Source organism: Euprymna scolopes, chromosome 36 (genome assembly GCF_053919585.1).
Source record: "Euprymna scolopes isolate OS-2025 chromosome 36, ASM5391958v1, whole genome shotgun sequence".
NCBI lineage: Eukaryota > Metazoa > Mollusca > Cephalopoda > Sepiida > Sepiolidae > Euprymna > Euprymna scolopes.
In genome coordinates, this window is record NC_136517.1 from 38,430,296 (window position 1) to 38,436,738 (window position 6,443).

Here is a 6,443-nt window from a genome sequence, read left to right on the forward strand (position 1 = left end):
ACATTCACAAACAACATGAATTGGAAAAATGGAACAAACACACACACATACACACACACATACACACACACACACACACACACACACACATATATATATATATATATATATATATATATATATATATATATATATATATATATATATATATATATATATATGACAATTACGATGACACGCCGGTTCTCGCCAGATCTCCGAAGTCAAACAACGTTGCGCCTGGCCAGTACCAGATGGGGGATGCTGTATGTACCGCACCGAGTCGTCGAAATTTCCAGGTTGTTATCTGAGAGCGCATAATTCACTTGAAGAGATGCACCCTTAGTTGTCGTTAAGACAGGCGTCTACGAGAAGAAAAGTCGAGCGAAAAAACCTGGAGTCTGTTATATACTATGTACTGTATCAGTCTTCTGCACCGACAAATCTTCGCAGCAATACCAAAAAGTGTGTTTGGTTCTACACAAAGCCTTCATCAGTATAAACAAATCATTTGTGTGCATTTCTGAGCAACTTAGATGTTGTGGCCGAAGTGCATATGTCGAAATCGCCGGGAGAGTTCATCATAGATATGTATTACCATTCACAGACAACATTAATTGTAACAAATACATTGGTAATTGCCAAGGTTGCTGAGTGGAAGATGGTCTCTCTCTCTCTCTCTCTCTCTCTCTCTCTCTCTCTCTCTCTCTCTCTCTCTCTTTACCGTGCCAAAAAGCTACTCATACATGAGAATGTCTTGTATCTATACAAGTCCACGGTTCGCGCCTGCATAGAGCATTCTTGCCACATCGTGCCTGGTGCATCTGCAACTTGTCTCTCGCTCATAGAAAGGGTTAACAAATCTCGTCAACATTATAGGTTCAGAACTATTAACTAAACTCAAACTTCTATCTCATCGTATCATCATTATTTTTGTTTTACAAATATTACAATGGCCAGTACTCTGACGAACTCAAAGCACTAGCACTCCTAGCGAAAAGATATGTAGGTATGTATGTTTGTATGTATGTATGTTTGTATGTTTGCTAAAAACTTTTGACCGACGGAACAAAAATTCACAAACTTGGTATCATATTAAACCCTACCCTCCGGACGACAAATATCGAAAGATTAGCCCAAAAGGACCATCAGAAGTGCGTCAACTGATCGATTTTCTGCAGGGGGGGGGCAAAAAAGTGACATTTTAATGTTAAACATTACATATTTTTAAATCGATTTATAACTGCCCCAAAAAATGCGGGCGCTAACTCTTCTACATAAAGTATACACGGGGCCGTTTATTTGGGGTCAACTTGTATTTAAAACCCGCTGAGTCATGTCACGTGATCTTGACGTCAGCAAGCTCTAATGGCGTCTGAATTTAAAAAGCATGTTGTTATCGGTAAAAAAAAATTAACACTCACACAAGCTAAACTATGAACTTCTACGCTATGACAACGTTACCAAAGCTATTAGCACATTAAAAATAGTTAGATACGATAGTTAAACGAAAAATAACAAGCCAAAAATGTGAAGTAAAAACAAAAAAAATACGCTTACAAAAAATATTAACGATCGAAGTTTTTACAAAAAAAAACAGCCAGAAGCCATTTTCTTTTTTAGTAACCGTCTTAAGAGTAAGGAAGACGAAGTGAGAGAGAGAGATAGAGAGAGAGACACACACACATACACAAACGCAAGCAGAGAGAGAGAGAGAAAGAGAGAGAGACAGATAGAGAGAGAGATGTCTAGACAGGAAACGAAATACGTAATTTAATAAACGCTAATATGAAGTAACGCTCCAGCGATGACCTCATTTAGTGGCTATCTGTCAATCAAACCTCTTTCACTCGCTTTATAAGCCTTATTTTAACACTATAATCAATTCCTCTTACTCTTGGCCTACACGGTTAAGTGGTTGGAGTTTGTTTCGCCTCCGCGTGAAGGTTCCCGGGTTCAATTCAGCCTCACGACCGAAACTATTTTTGTTTCTTTTACATCTTTAGACACGTGGGCAACGTTTCTTTCTTTTTTTTACTTCGCTTATTCTTTAGTTTACTTCCCCCCCCCTCATACACACGTCGGTTTTTTTTCGCTGTTTTTTTTTTTGTTTTTGGTTTTTCCGATTTTTTTTAATATCGTTTCAGGGTTATTACTTATCTTCCCCCCATACACACACCTACAAACACCTGGGCAACGCCGGGTACCCCCCCGCTAGTATATCTATAAAAGTGAACGTGTCTGTGTGTCTGTGTGTTTGTGTACATTTTTCCTACGCAATAACCGTATCAATTTTCAGTCTACACACTCGCAATTTCATATACAGGTTACTGAGATTTGGGAAAATCTTTGTAATCCGTGTTCGGACAGAAATTTGGCTGTTAAGGGGTCAAAGTTCAACGATTTTACCTTTGAGAACTCTGCTATACTGCTCCGACAATTTTTGGTCGAAACACATGAAATTTTAGATATAGGTTTCTTGGACATGGATCTAACTTAATAACTTGATTTGAGCCAAAAATAATAAATCTTAAGGGGTCATAATAGGGGTCAAAGTTTAAAAAATTCGACCTCTGCGGTCTCTACCAAATTACTCAGACAATTTCTGGTGTAAACATTTGAAATTTGACAGAAACGTTATTCAGAGATAGGGCAAGCTTTTTAATCGGTTTGGGTCGAAACGTTTTAGTTACCAATATATAAATGTATGTATGTATGTTTGCATGTCTGCCAAAAATTTCGACAGAGGTGACGGATTTTTATAAGATCAGTATCGTTTTGTAAGTTCGCCCTTTCAGATGACATTATCGAAAAAAATAGCTAAAAACATTAATATCTAAACCTTCAACTGGCCACTTTCTGCAGGATTGTCTAGCCTTAATTTAAGCATATGTCACTTTCGGTTTGGCGGTGGTCGTAACAGCAACGACGTCAGGCTTCCCATCCCCCCCGTTCTTTTCCTTCTTTTGCAGTACGAACCTGCCTTCCTACTACCACTTTTTCTTTTGCTCAACATACACTTCCAAACACTCAGACAACACCGGGCTGAAATGCTAGTATATATATATATATATATATATATATATATATATATATATATATATATATATATATATGCGTGTGTGTGTATGTGTGCTTCTGTTAGAGTGTGTCTGTAAGATTTAATTTTCCCAAACAAACAGTGATCATTAAAATTCAAAATGTGTGATGCCTTTGTGAAAAGGAACGACTCTTAAGTCGTTTGTATTAATTCGGGTATGCACCGATTCTAATCATCTAATCATAATTCATCGTATATCTAGATAACCCCAAAGATGAGAACATTGGTCGGATTTATGAGAAAAAATACATGTTATCAACTCTTATCAGAAAAAAAAAATCAGAAAGAGTTAATCAAATCGCTACAAACTCGAATTTATACCGTTTCATAACGATGGCACATTATTTGAATCCTGACGATTATGATTCTTTAGAAAACAAAAATTCTTCCTATTATTCATAAATAAGAACCATTATTATCAAGATGCACCTGAAGAACTTGTGGGGATAATACTCAAGATTAGAACATTAATTGAAACGATCCAAATACTGTTTGTTTTTGTACATGGAAGTTATCACTTATTAAAGCTCGAAGGTTCTGGATTAATGAATGTTAGGATGTCGGTGAAACAACATTTTAATGGTTTGTAGTGATGGGAAATTGGTTACGGCTTAATCATCTAAGAGGACAGCTCCAAAAGAACCTGTTTTACATTGAATGTGAAAACAACTATGTTGTAATCATTTGGAAAATATGCCGCGACACAGAATTGCACACGCAATCAGCAGGGGAGAAACTTTGTTCATATAATTTGCATTTAGATTTAGGCAGAGAAAAAGAGGAGTGTGAGCTGCCGATAATGCTTGCTGTTAGGCGAATGTTTGCTGTGACTTTTTTTTCCGGGAGGAGACAATATATTGAAGTTCAGTCGAGCAGCTTCCAAGAAAATATCAACAGATCAGTAAAAGGCTTGTAATAGGGAAAGAGTTTATGGGGAAGAGAAAAGAACATTGCTTACTATATTTCGAAACCGATTTTCAACTTTGTCGATGCAAATATAAACAAAGTTGCTGTGATCAGGTCTTCCTCAGATGTGGCAAATATACACCCTCTAGGATGTATTTGATTCTTATGCAGATAAAAAAAAAATTGAGTCGGACGAGAGATACGATTCCAGTGACATTGGCAACATATTTGATGTACATCTTCCACGTTAAGACAGGAGTGAAGTTCAGACTCAGAAACTTGTTTTAAGGCAGGTACTCTGAAAAAAAGAAACATTCTAAATTATTAGGAACTCATTGTTCTGTTTTAAAAAGCTAAAAAAGAAACGTATACTTTATATTTATTCCATTACTCATACGTGAAAAGCAGATCTGTGGTTTATATGTTTAAAGATAAACACTTTGAAACAAATTTAAAATATAAAAAAATAAAAAATACTCGGAGCTTTCTACATAAAAACTGAACGACCTACAATTAATTACGAAGGGTCTTCAATAAGTTTCCAGACATTTTTCGTGTGGACATTTTAATTGATTGGGTGTGGGTGTGTGTGTGTGTGGGTGTGTGTGTGTGCAGTCAGCACCAACCCTATTCAGGGTTTAACCGGCTTCCTCCGAAGGAGGAAGTTTCATGGGAGTATGAAACTTACAAGCGGTCCGCAGTCGCATGTATATCCCCGTTAGGGGAGATGATGACGTTAGGTTTTTGCAACTTTTTGCAGGGAGGTGTCGACGTCATCCTACATACAGCACCTGGAATTCTCAAATTGGTCACCCATTTTAGTAGTGACCAGGCTCAACGTTGCTTAACTTCGGTGATCTGACGGGAACCGGTGTGTTAACGTGATTATGTCGTACTTCAATTGATTGTACACACATGAAACTCTAGGCCACTTCGAAGTAATCTCCTCCGGCTGCAGTCCACTTGTTGTAACGTTCCAAAAAATTCTGGAAAGTACCATGGAATCCTTATGTGAAGGTGTCAATAACCCTAGTTATAGCTTCTTTTATCTCCTTAATTGTCTCATAACGACAACATCTAAAGTTTTCTTTGATCTGAGGAAATAACCAAAAGTCACATACAGTTAGGTCTGAGTGTAAGGAACTGTTTTCATTCCCATTTTAGTAAAGTAGTTAATGACAAGAATGGAGGCGTGGACTCGTGCATTCACTAACATTTTCTGCATCTCCAGTTCCTCGCGAATAATTTTCTAACAGTTCCCACATTGACATGAAACTTTGCACTTCTTGCCTCTATAGACACATGCCGGTTCTTATCCATGAAATTCTTATTCGGCCAATCAGCTCTGATACTCTCACTACTTTACTCTTCCCACATCTATCATCATCCCTCACAGACTCCCTGCCTTCCTTGAATATCTTATGACAATCAAAAACTGATGATTTTAAAAGCAGTCTGAAGCATTCCATGCGTTTCTCTAGCATTGTTTCCAAGTTTAAAATCGAATATATTGCATATCGTTTTTTAAAGTGTCCTTGTTATAAAATGACCCCCCCCCTTCCAATGCAAAACACTGAAAGGATAATTATGGCAGCGAGAGACACTAAAAAAAAAATAACAAAACAGAAAACAGAGAGACAAACAACAAAACGAGAAAAGAGAAATGGGAAGAGAAACAATTCCACGGAAGATTCATAAGAATGACAAAAGCTGAGAATAACGAAAACACCTGGACATCGATGCGAAAAGGACATATAAACCGAGAAACTGAATCTCTAATAACTGCAGCACAAGATAACTCGATAAGAACCAACCATATCAAAGCTAGGACCGATAAAACACAAGAAAACAGCAAATGCAGACTGTGGACAAAGAGATGAAACGATAAACCATATAGTAAGTGAATGCCCAAAAGGAATACAAAAACAGGCATGACCAAGTGGGGAGGGCGGTACACTGGGAATTATGCAAACGACTGCATTTTGAGCGTACAGACAAATGATACAAGCATAAACCCGCAACAGCACTCGAAAACGAGAACCACAAAATCCTATGGGACATGGACATACAGACGGACAAACCCATCCAAGCAAGAAGACCAGATGTCGTAATAATTAACAAGAAAGAGAAATACTGTCAAATCGAAAACTTTGCTGTCCCAGCTGACCACAGGGTGACTATGAAAGAAAAGGAGAAACGAAGCAAATACACAGAGCTAGCCAGAGAGTTGAAGGGGATTTGGATGAGGAAGAAAATTAAAATAGTACCGATAATAGTAGGAGCACTAAGAACAAATCCGAAAAACTTCGAAAAAAGAATGTCAGAAATTGGAATCAGAGGAATAACTGCAAAAATACAATGCCTAACGATAATGAAAACGGCTGAAATATTAAGGAAACCCCTAGAATGTGGGAAATAATATAATATAACGAAAAAGCATTACAGGGAATGGAGAATG

At 37.4% G+C, this 6,443-nt stretch overlaps 1 pseudogene; it reads right to left on the reverse strand.

The window, feature by feature from the left end:
• Window positions 1–4,764: 4,764 nt before the first annotated feature.
• Window positions 4,765–4,883, reverse strand: LOC145260725 (5S ribosomal RNA; annotated as a pseudogene).
• Between the last annotated feature and the right edge of the window lie 1,560 nt (window positions 4,884–6,443).